Source organism: Podarcis vaucheri (genome assembly GCF_965113315.1).
Source record: "Podarcis vaucheri genome assembly, chromosome: 3".
Taxonomy (NCBI): Eukaryota; Metazoa; Chordata; class Lepidosauria; order Squamata; family Lacertidae; genus Podarcis; species Podarcis vaucheri.
Window position 1 is genome coordinate 129,970,882 of NC_138761.1, and position 15,800 is coordinate 129,986,681.

At 48.0% G+C, this 15,800-nt stretch overlaps 1 long non-coding RNA gene across 1 annotated transcript; it reads left to right on the plus strand.

The window, feature by feature from the left end:
• Positions 1-4,917: 4,917 nt before the first annotated feature.
• LOC309528936 lies at positions 4,918-8,087 on the plus strand. The gene is made up of 3 exons (XR_014217997.1): positions 4,918-5,013; positions 7,373-7,544; positions 8,024-8,087. It is a non-coding gene; the product is annotated as an uncharacterized lncRNA (long non-coding RNA).
• The last annotated feature ends 7,713 nt before the right edge of the window (positions 8,088-15,800 follow it).

Here is a 15,800-nt window from a genome sequence, read left to right on the forward strand (position 1 = left end):
GCCTCACCATTATCTGAAATGTTAAAGCAACAGGCATTCCCTGTCAAGTTCAAGACTCCACATAGGGCTCCCTGCTTGGCAAGTACATAATCCATTCCCATTTACAGCTGCAAAATGACGGCTCTACTTTCATCCAGCTGTTATGCAATAAGTTCCACTACTGCTTGCAATCGAATTATTCTGTTCAGATTATAAATAGGATCCCGTGCCCCTTGTATGGGCTCACCAGGATTCCAGGAGGCAGGATCATAATAGGCTATAATACGCTCTGGTGGCCAATCATCAGTACCGCTCCAACTTTGGGTACTTCCTCCTGCTATATGAGAAATATCAGCGTTTCTTCGTGTTCGCTTTGCTGAACTAGTGGGCATAATCCACACTGGTGGTAAAACCCCCATCCCAGGAAACAAGTCCCACTCCATTTGGAAGGGAGTTTCTTGTATGCCCATTCTCCACATATCCACCACAACCATCGGGTCTGAGGGTTTTGGTATGTGGAGTGCATAAGGCAAAGTATCACAAGGGGTATAGAGTTCACAGTGCAGTATGTTAGATTGCCTTTTTCTGTCACAGTTATGTTTCATACCACTTTCCATGCATGAATAAAAGAAGGTGCACAGGGCAAGGCATTCCGAGTTCGATAGGTAGTACCGTTTGCCCAGGTATTCTTAATATTATCCCAGGTATAGTGACAATGAGAAGAGCCTATCATGGTAGAATCAGCTGCATCTGATGATTTATGTACACAGAATTCCCCTTGTACAGGTATAACTCGTAATGGTTTAGTTGAGTTCCATCCAGGGAAATTCTGTACTTCTGTGTGGTGTGGCATTTCGCTTACCCTACCAATGGCATTTTAATGGTATTAGTAATAAGGGCATACCTCCCTCTGAATCATCTGGCCCAAGAGAGCAAACAAGGCAATTGGTCCTATTTGCAACATTGGCTACCATTTCAGCTAAACCTACCCACATATTGTGGTCATAGCGGAATCCATATTTAGCAAATTTGGTCAGATTCAAGGACCCTTCCCCTTCCCAAGGGATCAGGATTAATAATAAAATCATGTTGATGTCTAGCATATGCATTCCTTTCACAAAAGATTACCTTATTGTGATAGCAAATAAATATCAGTCCCAATATAATTCCCCCAGTGACAGAAATGGGGAACCACCAAGACCAAAACATATATCCCAAGGATCCCCAATGTGTAATATCTCTGATAATTGTTCCACAAGGGGGCAATCAATCAATTGTATAAGAGAATCTTTCCGCTCACAGTCGCTGGTTCAGGCGCTCCTCAAGCTTCAGGCGTGCGCAGGTCAGCCAGCTTCCAGTGTTGTGGCTGCAGCAGGCCGGTCGTCTAATGTCGCCCGTGACCCAGCCCGTTCCCCGTAGGGCTAGATACAGGGGTTTTTGGAGAGAGTCAGTTTTAAAGGATTAGAGGGGTCACCTTTGCACGTCCAACTGCCTTCGGACTTCTTCAAACGGGAGTGATGAATCCAGGGGGGTCACCTCAGCTACCTTCACCGCTGTTGGAGTAGAGAGCAAGACGGTGTAAGGTCCACGCCACTTAGGTGCAAGTGGATCACGTTTCCACTCTTTCACCCATATGCTATGCCAGCCTGGAGCTGATGAATCGGCACGGCAATGCTGCACGGCGTGCGCTCGAGGGCCCACCTGTTAAGATAAAAACAAACAAACCAACACGGGAGAGAGACAAAAACACGGGAGAGAGATTGCACTTGTCCCTGTGTCGCATGGTCTCCTATTTGTTTGAGGTCAGTTGGAATATCCTGAACAAAGGAGGGCGGCCTCCCATACAGGAGCTCAAAAGGTGACAACTTAAGTCTTTTTGTGGGTGTGCACCGAACACGAAACAGTGTTATGGGTAACACGTCTACCCTCCTGAGACTTTAGACATATTAGTGGGCTTCTGGCATGCCCTGCAGATACCTTGCGCAAGCGTCTGGCGGTACGTGGTAAGCCTGGCCAGGTGAATTGCATTGTTTGGATCCCAATTAGGATCTTCCAAGGGAAAGTTGTCCTGGAGATGACGGTCAATATTATAAATATTTCCCACTCTGGCCTGCTCACGCAAATATATCTGTGCCTTTTCAATTATGTCTCTCCTTTCCTCAGTGGTGAAGAGAGTATTCAGGAGCTGGCGACAATCTGTCCAAGTAGGACTATGAGTATTTACTATTGAAGTCACCAAGTCCATCATAGCCCGAGGTTTTTCTGCGAAAGATAGGGTGTTTTCCAATTCATCAGAACCGTAGTTGTGAATGGAATGTACTGGAGGATCGAAGTTCAAGGTGGCCGTGTTCCGAGTTGCCCATTAACCAGCACAGGCTCCTCAAGTGCATCAAATACTCTTCTAAGAGGGGCTACGACGTGACCTTTCTCTTCGCTTTGCTCTAGGGGCCTCAAATCATAGGGGATGGTATTTGTCCCAAGGCGTTCTTTTAGCAGCTTTATACGCCTGGCTGTATTGCTTGCTGACCGATTAAGGTCTCCCTGTAACTTCTGTAATAATTCTCTAGGACTTGGATATACAGGGGTTTGGGGTAGGCAATCAGTTATTCCACTAAAAGAGACTGTAGATGGAGTTCTACTGGGACTCACAGGTGGAATAACCACTTCTGCTTGGGCTTTATTATAGGACTCCAATGCCTCCTGAAGATATTTATCATAATCTATCAAGGAATCAAGTTCTGTGACTCCACCCCCATTATTCATTCCACTTTCTTGCCTTGGGGTTACAACTGGTGGAGGGTTTGAATTAGGCTCCCTTCGATGTGGGATAGCATAGGGTGGAGATGGAAGCAGCTCTTCCTCTGGTCCCTCAAAAATGGGTTTGAGTTTATTTGGCAAGATTCCTTTCCTAGCTTCGGCTTTTACAGCCAATAATTTGCATCGTTGGACTTTGCATTCCCTTATCCATGGAGGATTTTTATTTAATGTGCTCAGCCAGGAATCTATATATGAAAATTGTTCTGGGCACCCTCCAGTATCTTTGGCGATGTTAGGCCAAAGTTTGCTTACTAAATTTATATCAAAGGTTCCTTGAGATGGCCATCCAGTATTTTGTTTCGGCCACTCTAGTTCACATAACGTTCTCAGGCGCTCTGGCGTCATTTTGACTCCATATGCCCCTGAGAAGGCTTTCTTAAAATTATTTAACATACATTTAAAAGGTGTATTTCCCCCCTTTGAACCCCCAACTCCCATTGTATGGCCCTGTGAAGTATCCACTCAGTCACTCACACACACACACCTTACTGGGAAACGAAGTAGTACTCACTCCACACTTAGGTCAGCTACACATTGTACTTTCTCACACATGCAATGCGCCAGATACTTCAACCATACTCTACCTCCCAATCTTCCCTTTTCCCTACACCAGACTACCATCTGATGTACCCAGCCACCTAGCGTACTCAGTTCCCCTTTACTGAGACGCAGAAGTTTGATCAGGACTTCTCTTCCTCCCAATTAATTGGAGGGCCAAAACCCCTTAGTGCACTTACCCTTAGCTGGTTCCCTGTTTATTTCTCTGGTCCCCCCCGGTCCGTCGCCGTCAGTGGGCAGGGTATCAGACAGACGAGACTGCTGCGTTCCCCTGGAAAAAATTTTTCCAGTGCGCGCTGGGTAGGCAATCAGTTGTCCTCTCTCTTGTACCCCGTCCAGTAAGGCGAAGGGGCTGCGTTCCAGCAGACCACTTATCCGAGTCGCAGGCACCATAAAATGTAGCATCCTGCTTGTGGTTAACGCTTAGCTGGAATGAAATATTCAACGCAGCAACAGAGAAATAATAATTTATTTGTCAGACAAATAAATGAGAGGCACAGTGGTATATAGTTACCAAGCTCTGGCCTGGCCTCCTGCCATTATGGCCAGCACTTATATTCCCTTAATCCAGCCCCCCTTTGCTTCTCCTGTGGCTGCCTCTGTTCAATCAGCCTGGTTGGATTTCCTATTGGCTGATTGCTATAATTAATTCTAAAAGATACACCCATATCCTCCTGTCCTTATATGGAACACAAAGAGCTATATATTGTTACATCTATAAATGACAAATAAGTAGTAATATATCTTACATGTGTCTCAACAAGGCATCTTAATTACCAGCTCACCTCTTGCCTTCCTTGCCCTCCAAAACAGATGGTTAATAATTTAAAATTTTATCTTGAACAGATGTCAGAGACCTTGGGTTCATATTCTCATGCATCATCAATGAAATATCTCCTTTTGGAGGTCTTTAAACAAAGGTCTGACAACCATTTGTCATGCGGGCTCGTTTTGGCGTCTCTTGTCTGACAAGGGGGGCTAAATACAACTATATGAAATCTAGCATTTCTTAAATCATTTGCATAATTACATTTAAGACAATATATTTAATACATAACATAGATAGCTTTTTAGAAGGATAAACTTCCTCAAAGTAAAAAGGAAGAAACAGTTTACAGCCTCAAAATAAAATAGGAGAAAAAGCCTCTTCCCCTTTTCCCATGTGCCCTTGGCCTTTTGTCCTGTGGCTCAAGTTTAACGGTTTTATTATGTTTGGTCTCTGCCCTTTTTTTACACTCTCAGTCTGTAATTCCAGCTTTTACGACTTTGAGAATTGTTTTCTGCTATCAATCAAAAGGGGCCCTTGTCTAGGAGAATAAACATTACCAAGGTTGTAAACTGCTGGCTTGAAACTTTTGAAAATCTAAGCTCTCTCTTTAATATACAAGTCCTGATCAAACATTAATAAAATGCAGGCTTATTCAGATGCCACATTATATATATACATTTCGTTCTCTTTATTTGAAACCACATGGTTTTCTGCAAAAGGCAGAACTGCTACAGGACATTGCAAGAGAATTCATGTTCAGCGCTTTCTACAGAGCAAGCGGTCGCCATGGAGACAGCAGCCATGCACCAGTACTGGAGCTATGGGAGACATGATTACTTTCAGAATCGGCCTATGAGAAAGGAGAGACACATCTGCCAGCATCTTGTCATGTATGTCAAGATGCCATATACTAAGGCTATAGTCAGAGGCTCTGATATGTTTTTATTGTGCTGCTTGATTATGACATTTTAATCATTTGGTTGGTTATAGTAGAAAGGTGAGGGTAAAGGACCTCTGGATGGTTAAGTCCAGTCAAAGGCAACTATGGCGGAAGCCACAGGACACGGAAACGCCATTTAACCTTCCCACCACAACTGTACCTTTTTATCTACTTGCACTGGCATGCTTTCGAACTGCTAGATGATGATGATGATAATGATGATTAGATTAGCAGAAGCTGGGACAGAGCAACGGAAACTCACCCTGTCGCATGGATTTGAATGGCCAACCTTCCGATCGGCAAGCCCAAGAGGCTCAGTGGTTTAGACCACAGCGCCACCCATTCCCCTGAGTTATAGTAGTATTGAGGGGGTTTAGTAATAAAATTTGTATTTGTTTCAAAATTTTGAAGCATGGGGAAAGTCACCAACCAAGCCAGTGGTGGGCATGCTGTTGCTCTGACCTTGACCATCCAAAAAAACAAGTAGCTCTCCTTGATTTAAAAAGCCTGTTAGGCTATTACAGTGAGACACGTTTCTGCATAAAATGTAGTTTGGGTCTTAATCTGGAGCAAAGATGACCGGAACCTGCCAAGCCTGCTTTTGTTCAAGGCCCTGTTTATACTTGGATTTGCCAAGCTGTTCGAAACTTGACAGCTACCCTATTTAGAACTTTAATCTAAATAAAACCTGGGCCATGAGTCAGTTTTGTAGTGTGGAAACTTGAAAGTCTGCATGTTCTCACACTGGAATATATCACTGTATCATTTTGTCAAAAGTCTCTTACATGCTTAATGTTTTAAAACAAGCAGTGCCCTGAGGATAAACAGTGGATTCTGCCCCAAATGTTAATTTCTGGGCAAGTGCTAAATCTATACCCAGAGCTCTCAATTGCATGAATATTGTGCAAAGCTGCTCTTTGATTTCACAAACTGGCAGTTGTCCAGCTTGCACATACAAATGTCATCCCTCTTCCTGTAAAACTGTAACAGTATTTCAGTGGAGATTTACTTCAGCAAGCTTAGAAAACATAGACACACATTTGGACACATCACGCCACGTGGAGGTCAGCATTAAACTGAAAAACCAAAACACACTTGGCACATATGTGGCCAAACTATATCCTGCCTTAATAAGGTTCTATGTGGCAAATTTCATACAACAGTCAGCATCCAAACCGTCAGCATCCAAAATAGACCAAAAAAAGGAGGGAGGAAAATCTCAATACCTGTATGCAGTATAGAATTTTAGTAGCAAACAAGTCCAATGAGTTTTCGCCTACATCAATTTTAGCCCTTGATCAGGAGTCAAAATGCAAAGTTGAAACTAAAGGTTAACTGAAGCATAATTTATAGTAAGCTTCTTCTAAGGCATACAAAGTAAAGTGATGGATGGACAAGGTGTTACAGAAAATCTCATGCTGGTGTATACACCATACTCTTAAAGTATACACCCAAAAAACCAGGGGAACCGTAGTTTACCCCCATGGTGCTACAATTCCCAGCACTATTAACAACCTACAGTTTGCATGGTTCTTGGGGGGGGATGTGTTTTGAACGTATAGTGTGCATGGAAAATCAAAGAGAGAGAGATAAAAATGAGGAGCTGCATTTCAAATTGATACGACATATATATTAGATCTGAAAGAACACCCTGTTGCTATTTGATGCTTATGAATGCATCTTCACAGCCTTGCCCAGTCTGACAGGTTGCCATGGAAACAGCAGTGTCAGCATCCAGCAGTCCATTTGTAAATGGACGGCTCCATGTTCCGTATCTCTAAAGTTGAGTGTGTGCTTGTGTAGGTGCTGAAATAAATTGTTTTAGATTTATCAAGAGTTTCACCTGATAACAAGCAACTGAAGATAAAACAGCAGTAAAGAAAGATAAAATGATACTCCCCAGAAAATGTTACTTGGCCCAGAACAAAACACCCCAAACACAGAGCAGAGGCAGCTCAGGACAATCTGCTGCCTTGGGCAAAGCTCAAGATGGTGCCTTCTCCTAAGGCACAGACAGAAGCCAATTTGACTGGTAGTTTAATCTTCAATACTGGTAAAAGGACTGCATCCAGAGGACAGCAGGCTAATGCAAGGGGTACAGGCCAGACAACATGGCACTCACATGGCATTGTCCCTCCCTGCACCTCAGCACCTGTCACCTGAGGCAACTGCCTCCCTCTGCCTCATCGTAGGGCTGGCCCAGAAGAAAGGTATTAGTTTGGTCTTAGGAAACACAATCAGCTGGTTTGATTTCACTCCTCAATATACAGCTTTACAATGCAGAGAAATAATGTTTGGTTTCATTTCAGTACACACCTGCCATATCTCCTTCAAGCCCTACCCATTCCTCCATGCAAATTGATGCTAGCATATCCTTAAAGTCCTTCAGTGAGGGAAGCTGTTAGCCGTCCTATGCATTACACAGCAGAATGAGGCCGTTGTCTGAGGAATTCCTGACTGTACCACTTCAGGTGGCAGCAGGTGAGTCCCTCTTCCTGATCTGCTACCCTCTGACTCACCTAGCTGCTCCTCACTTCTGGGCTGGCCTCATCCTCAAGTGCAGGGCAGGCCCAATATATTTTGGCACCTGAGGCAAACCACCAAATGCTGCTCTCCGCCTGCCAGGGAAGAAGGGCTTGGTAAAGGCCAACATCAGGAGCAAAGGTGGAATAAAGATCTGCTGCATCAGGACCTGCGGTCCCTGTGGATCCTGCCATCTGAGGCAGTTGCCTCACCTTGCCTCATGTGTGGGCCGGTCCAGCTCAAGGGTGCAGCAGCAAAGAAGAAGGCAGGCCTGGCTCCACCGGCAGGCCTCTGCTAATTGCTTCTCTTTCTGCCTTGTGCTGGACCTACACGGACCTGTTTAACCTTATTAGAATGATATTAGATATGTTTTTCTAAAATATCACAGGGCCTACTTGTAAATTAAAACTGTTTCTTTGTTTTCTCCATCAAAACAGTTTCCCTGCTGATGGTTGCTGGTTGCTCTGCAGGGCCCTCTGGTGTCACATTTTAATAATGCATTACGAAGGTTAAAAGTAAGATGTCATGTAACCCAAAGGGTTCTCATCAATGGTTCCTCTTCATCCTGGAGAAGAGTGACTGGTGGGGTGCCACAGGGTTCTGTCTTGGGCCCGGTCTTATTCAACATCTTTATCAACGACTTGGATGATGGACTCAAGGGCATCCTGATCAAATTTGCAGATGACACCTGTCAGCGCTGCCTCAGGTCCCAGCTCACAGAGGACCAACGCCAGTTGCTCTTTATAAACAAAAGTCTTTATTGTGGTTCATTGTTGGTTTGACACCCATGGCGCGCAGCGCTACGTCTGAGTCCTTAGACCGGCGAAGCTCCGTCTGACTCCTCCCCCCCCCTGCACCAGTTCAAGACCCGAGCCTTGCTCCACCTCTTCCTCTCCTCCTTTTGCTCCTTTCTCCTCCGGGTCCTCCTGTCCTCTGGGGTTACCTCTTTCCTACTTTCTTCGGAGGCGGATTCTTCTGACTCCTCCCCACCCTTCCGGCGGGCTTTAGGACCTGGCTCCCAATCCGGGTTTTCTGCTGGCCCGCGCGCCTCCACATTTGAACTTGGCGCGCGCGCCCAGCCGCCTACTTTCCTCCTAACGGCTACACTGCTCCCCTCACTGCTTTCTCCTTCAGGGAGGCTGGCCCGACCTGCTCTTCCCTCCGCCCCTCCACTCTCTGACGGAGGCGTGGTCAGTCCAGCCTCACTCTCTCCTCCTGCAGGAGGCTCTTGTTTTAATCCTTGGGCTTCTTCCCCCCCGCTACGCTCTGGTGGGGAAGCTACCCCTGATTTCCAGCTGCCGCTTGGAGACTCCCCACTAGCCCCCCTTGCCCTGCCTCTGGGGGCCCCCTTCTGGGAATCCTCTGATTCGCTGGAGAGACTCATGGAATCTCTCTGATCACTGGCATACCCTCCTGAGCTCCCCTCAGATTGTTCCCCTTCGCTCTCCATCTCCTCCTTCCCCTATGGCTCAGCCCCTGAGCCCATGACAACACCAAACTGGGAGGGGTGGCTAACACCCCAGAGGACAGGATCACACTTCAAAACGACCTTGACCGATTAGAGAACTGGGCCAAAACAAACAAGATGAATTTTAACAGGGAGAAATGTAAAGTATTGCACTTGGGCAAAAAAAATGAGAGGCACAAATACAAGATGGGGGACACCTGGCTTGAGAGCAGTACATGTGAAAAGGATCTAGGAGTCTTGGTTGACGACAAACTTGACATGAGCCAACAGTGTGACGCGGCAGCTAAAAAAGCCAATGCAATTCTGGGCTGCATCAATAGGAGTATAGCATCTAGATGAAGGAAAGTAATAGTGCCACTGTATTCTGCTCTGGTCAGACCTCACCTGGAGTACTGTGTCCAGTTCTGGGCACCACAGTTCAAGAAGGATACTGACAAACTGGAACGTGTCCAGAGGAGGGCAACCAAAATGGTCAAATGCCTGGAAACGATGCCTTATGAGGAACGGCTAAGGGAGCTGGGCATGTTTAGCCTGGAGAAGAGGAGGTTAAGGGGTGATATGATAGCCATGTTCAAATATATAAAAGGATGTCACATAGAGGAGGGAGAAAGATTCCACCTAAACATTAAGAAGAACTTCCTGACAGTAAGAGCTGTTTGACAGTGGAATTTGCTGCCAAGGAGTGTGGTGGAGTCTCCTTCTTTGGAGGTCTTTAAGCAGAGGCTTGACAACCATATGTCAGGAGTGCTCTGATGGTGTTTCCTGCTTGGCAGGGGGTTGGACTCGATGGCCCTTGTGGTCTCTTCCAACTCTATGATTCTATGATTCTATGATCTACGTTGTGAAAACCGTTGTTGTTGTTTAGTTGTTTAGTCGTGTCCAACTCTTTGTGACCCCATGGACTAGAGCACGCCAGGCACTCCTGTCTTCCACTGCCTCCCGCAGTTTGGTCAGACTCATGTTTGTAGCTTCGAGAACACTGTCCAACCATCTCGTCCTCTGTCGTCCCCTTCTCCTTGTGCCCTCAATCTTTCCCAACATCAGTGTCTTTTCCAGGGAGTCTTCTCTTCTCATGAGGTGGCCAAAGTATTGGAGCCTCAGCTTCACGATCTGTCCTTCCAGTGAGCACTCAGGGCTAATTTCCTTAAGAATGGATGCATTTGATCTTGTTGCAGTCCATGGGACTCTCAAGAGTCTCCTCCAGCACCATAATTCAAAAGCATCAATTCTTCGACAATCAGCCTTCTTTATGGTCCAGCTCTCACTTCCATACATCACTACCGGAAAAAACCATGGCTTTAACTATACGGACCTTTGTTGGTAAGGTGATGTTTCTGCCTTTTCTTTTTTCTTTTCTTTTTCTTTTTGCTTTTTAAGATGCTGTCTAGGTGACAACCGTTACTTAATGTTTAAAACCATGAGTGTCGATCTGCCCTTTCAAATAGGAGCCTTGTTGTGAAATGTGATTGCTAAGAGATGACCAAGAGGAGCCAGTGAAGATGCCAGACTAAGGACCTGACCAAACCACAGAACCATCTGTCTTCAAGTTTAGTAAACGTACAAACCACTTTTTAAGAAAACATTCTTTGCAAAGCAGTGCATAACAACCAAACCAACCAACTTACGCACATCTTTAAAATAAGACCTGCATTTCATAATCATATATATATATATATATATAATCAGCAGAAAAATCGATCAACCCAGCAAAGACTATAAGCCACTTAAAGTTCCATCTGCACTCAAGGGAAACTGACTATAAATGTGTTATCTGACTTGAATGGTTTTGAATATAACTTTTTAATGAAAAGTTGATAATTTTTTATTCTGATGTTTATTCTTTGTCTACTTATGGATTAATTAATTTAGGGCAAATGCCCCTGTTATTGCTGGTAAACAATATAATTACAATTATAATTACATAGCAGTATATGCACAAATCAGACTTCCCAGTTTTAGTTTTTAAAAGGTGAGCCTCCCCCTCAGTAATAGGTTTATTGTATCATTTCTAAAGCTTCAGGAAAACCATGGTATGTGGGGCCAGCTTATATAATAGAATCAAGCCCCTCAGTGTTTTTTGGGCCAATCCATTTTTTGAAAGACAACAAGTTTACATATGGAACAAATGGATGGCAGATAGAATTTGTTAACACAAAATACGTATGGACTTTTCGAAATATAGAAAAGTATTCACATTCAGATACCAATACAAATAAAACAAACTGCTTGACATCTTCCCTAGGCTCTCATGGTACCCAGTTCAACGGCTACTGAACTTCTTTTGCAAATCTTGGCTGCCAGGCAACCGAAAATTTGATGAGGCAACGTGAGAAGCTTCAGAAGCATGATGTATATTAAAGAGTTGGTCTCTTCTGCCAGAAACACTATTTGGCAAGCTGCAGGATTCCTTCTGTGTGATCATTCTGAGACCTGTTTGACTAAAAGAAGCTGTTAGATGAGAAACAGAAATAGCAACTGGTGTTAATAGCTGCTGGTAAGCAGGCTGCATTGCAGCTGCTTTGCATGAAGGATGGCGAAAGGGGAGGTGGAGAATAAGACACAGAACCATGCGATACCTGCTGGCAGTCCAGTGGTACGAGGAGAGCCAGAGGGGAATCTGTAAATGCCTTTCCTACCGTCAGCTTTGACGCAAGAAACTGTGACAAGAGAAGGGGTGTTGAAATATACTCAGAGTCGCAAAGTGATTTCATGCTCTTTATTCAGCTCATAGTGGTGAGGAGGAATGAATGAAAGTCCCCTCACAGTATCTGCTTTATATACATTATTTACACAATGGGCTGCACATGATTGGCTAATTCCGGAATTCTACTGTAAGCCAATCAGGTTGTGGATTCACTTCTATCTGGAGCAGGATTGGGTGGTTCCTGCCAACCAATCATACTGCTGCATTGTTCTAGGACTAATCAGACTGCTTCAGTTTGGATCCTATTCAACTCAGTACATAACACCCCTCCCCTCTAAGTTCCAGTCCTGCCCGGGATGTCGCATTCATAGTCCCCAAGGTATGCCGGCGGCCTACGTGTACGTTGCGGCCTGGGGTGTTCCCTGGTCCGGGCTCCAGGTTCTGGCTCGTGTTCCAAGGATGCTGGCTGTGATGGGGCTGTTTGGTCTGGTGCAACCGGCTCGCTCAGTCGTGCTTCTGGTTCCGGTGTCCTTTCGGCCTCACGGGTCCTCTCTGTATTTACTGATTCTGCCTCTCCTGCTGGCCCCTCCTGCTCTATGGGCCTCACTGCCCCGCTGTTCCCTTGGGTCTCTTCTGACCTGTCCTCTTCCTGGTTTTCTCCCGGGAATCGTCGGCGTATCTGGTCGCAGTGGCGGCGCCAGCATTGCCCCCCATCCGTTAGCACCTCGTACGACACTGGCCCAGTGAACCTGGTGACTGTGGCGGGTACCCATGCTGGGCCTGCCCCAAAATTCTTTGCGTACACTGGGTCCTGGGCCTCGAAGGTCCGGGGGTTCCTGCCTTCCCCCACCACTACCTCATCCTGAGCTCTATCGGGGTGAAGGCGGTCCAATCTGATTGCAAGGCGCCGACCCATTAGTAGTTCAGCGGGGCTCCGGCCAGTTGTTGAGCTGGGGGTGCTGTGCTGTGCTAGAAGGAATGTGGCAAGGCAGTACTCCCAGTCCCCTTGCGTCATGCGGCGAAGGGTGTCCTTGGTGGTCCGCACCATGCGTTCTGCTTGGCCATTGGTGGCAGGGTGGAACGGCGCCGAACGGATGTGGCGGATGGCGTTCTGTGCTGTGAAGGTTTGGAATTCTCCTGACGTAAATGCAGTCCCGTTGTCTGAGACGAGAGTGTCAGGGAGCCCGTGGGTTGCAAACAGCCTGCGTAGTACCCGGATGGCTGCGGACGTGGAAGTGGACGGTACCAGTGCGACTTCCAGCCATTTGGTGTAGGAGTCCACCACTACGAAGAATGTTTTCCCCTGAAAGGGGCCAGCGAAATCCACATGCAGGCGTGACCATGGTGCTCGGACGGACTCCCAGGATTGGACTGGGGCCCTTGGGGGATCTGGGCGGGATTCTTGGCAGGCCTGGCAGTGTTTGACCCAGGCCTCTATCTCTCAATCGATCCCCGGCCACCACACATAACTCCTGGCAAGGGCCTTCATTCTTACTACCCCTGGATGTGTCTCGTGTAGGGCTGTGAGGACCCTTTTGCAGAGGGGCTGGGGAACAACGACTCTGCTTCCCCATAACAGGCACCCCTTGTGGGCCGACAGTTCATGTTTGCGGGTTGTGTAGCCGGCGAATTCTGGCCCTGGACTGCTGCTGGGCCATCCCCTCCACACCCAGTACAGGACCCGGGAGATGACCCTATCTTTCTTGGAATGGTGTGCAACTTCTTGTGCCTGAATGGGGCGGTCGGGAAGCAGCTCCAGGCTCATAACCTCTTGTGCAGGTGCTGGGTCGGGGCCTGTTTCCGGTAGTGGTAGCCTGCTGAGGGCGTCCGCATGGCCCATCACCTTCCCAGGGCGGTGAATCAGTGCATACTGGTAGCTGGCAAGGAAAATTGACCACCTGAGGACGCGAGGAGACAGCACTTGGGGGGTCTGCTTTTCGGGGGCAAACAAGGCAAGCAACGGCTTGTGGTCAGTCACCACGGTGAAGGGCCGCCCGTACAAGAAATCATGGAATTTTTTTACTCCCTTCACGATTGCCAGACCCTCCTTGTCGATTTGCGAGTAGTTCCGCTTGGTTGCGTTGAGTGTCTGGGAAAAGTACGCCACCGGTACCTCTCTTCCATCTGGGAGTTGGTGCCCCAGGACAGCGCCAATGCCATAGGGTGAGGCGTCGCATGCTAGCACCACCGGCAGCCTCTCGTCGAAGTGTGCCAAGACAGAGTTTGAGACAAGCAAGTCCTTGACTGCCTGGAATGCGGCCTCCTGGCGCTGGCCCCACCCCCAAGGGGCCCGCTTGTCCAGGAGTCTGTGTAGGGGCTCCAAGACCGCCGCCTTGTGGGGAAGGAAGGAATGGTAAAAGTTCAATAGTCCCAAGAAGGCCTGAAGTTCAGTCTTGCTCTTGGGCGCTGGGGCATCACAAATGGCCCGTACCTTGTCCCCAGTTGGGTGGACCCCTTCTGCGTCCACCATAAATCCCAGAAAGTCCACCTGAGGCACTCCTAGTAGACATTTTTCCCGCTTCACCTTGAGACCCGCTGTCTGGAAATGGTGCAGAACGGTGCGGAGGCGGTCCTCAAACTCCTCTGGTGTGGGCCCGGCAATCAACACATCATCGAAGAAGGGGGTGACGCCAGGAATTCCTTTAAGGAGAGAGTCTATTAGATTCTGGAATATGCCTGGTGCCACGCTGACCCCGAATTGCAGCCGCTTTACCCTGAACGCTCCTCTATGCGTCACAATCGTCTGTGCCTCTGCTGTGGCCTCATCTACTGGCAGCTGTTTATATGCTTGGGCCAAGTCCAGCTTGCCAAAAAAATTCGACCCAGCCAGGGTGGCAAGGACATGGCTGACCACTGGCACTGGGTATGCGTGGGCCGTGAGGGCCTTGTTTATGGTACATTTGTAGTCTGCGCAGATGCTGACCAAACCATTAGGCTTGACAGGTGTGACGATTGGGGTTTCCCAGGGGGCATTAGGCACCGGCTCCAGTACTCCTCGCTCCACGAGTCGGTCCAATTCCTTGTCTATATGGGGTTTCAAGGCGAACGGGACCCGGCGGGCCTTGAGCCTGACCGGTCGTACTGCGGGGTCAAGCTGTAGCGCATTGGGGGGCCCGTATACTGTCCCAATTCCCCATCGGAAACCCCTGGAAATTCCTTGCATATGGCGTCCACGTCCACTTGTAAGCTAGTGTGGTTCACCCCGGTGACAGCTAGCCCCAGTGGTCCAAACCATGCCAATCCCAGTAAGCTAATGTAGGGGCCCTTGACCACAAGCAAGTCCAGTTGCCACGTCCGCCCTCGGTATTGCACCCTGAAGGTCCCCACGCCCATTGTGGGGACCTTACGTTTCTGGAAGTCCCGTAGGGTGAATGGGGCCGGCCTGAGTTTGGGACCCCCAGTAGGACACAGTTTCCTTAAGGTCCTTGCCGAGATTATGGATAGAGTTGAACCCGTGTCAAGCTCCATGCGGCATGGGGCCCCCTCTATCTGTACCTCTACATAAATTTTCTCTACCTTGGGGTGGGGCAACTGGTATACCTGGCAGTCCGTGAGCTCTGTCGAGTTGCCTTGGTGCGTTGGGCCCCGGGACCTAGGGCTCTTGGGTTGGTCATTTTATGCCTGTTGTTGGGTGGGCCGAGCCCGACACACCCGGGCAATGTGTCCCGATTTTCTGCACTGCCTGCATTCTGCGTTGCGGAAACGGCAGGTCCTCCTCTCGTGACTCTCCCCGCAGCTTGCGCAGTTTCCTCCTTCTCGTCGAGGCAGCTGTGGTCTGTGCGCTGCTTGAGTGTGCTGCTGTACTCGGTGCACCTCCTCCCTGTCGGATCCTGAGTCGCTGGTGAGGTCTTCGTGGTGGACCCTTGGTTGGGACGACAAGCTCGGCCATGCCTCTTGCGTCAACCTCTCGGCAGCTTCCGTTGCCAGGGCCTCCTCCAGAGCGACCTGGAACGTTAGGTCCTTCTTAGCTAGAGGCGTCGTTGCAGCTTCTCATCCTTCAGGCCACCGACGAGGCGGTCACGAAGCATGTTCTCCAGTTCTGAGAAGTTGCAGAACCGGGCGGCTTGGCGGAGAGAGGTCACAAACCCAGTTATGGTTTCCC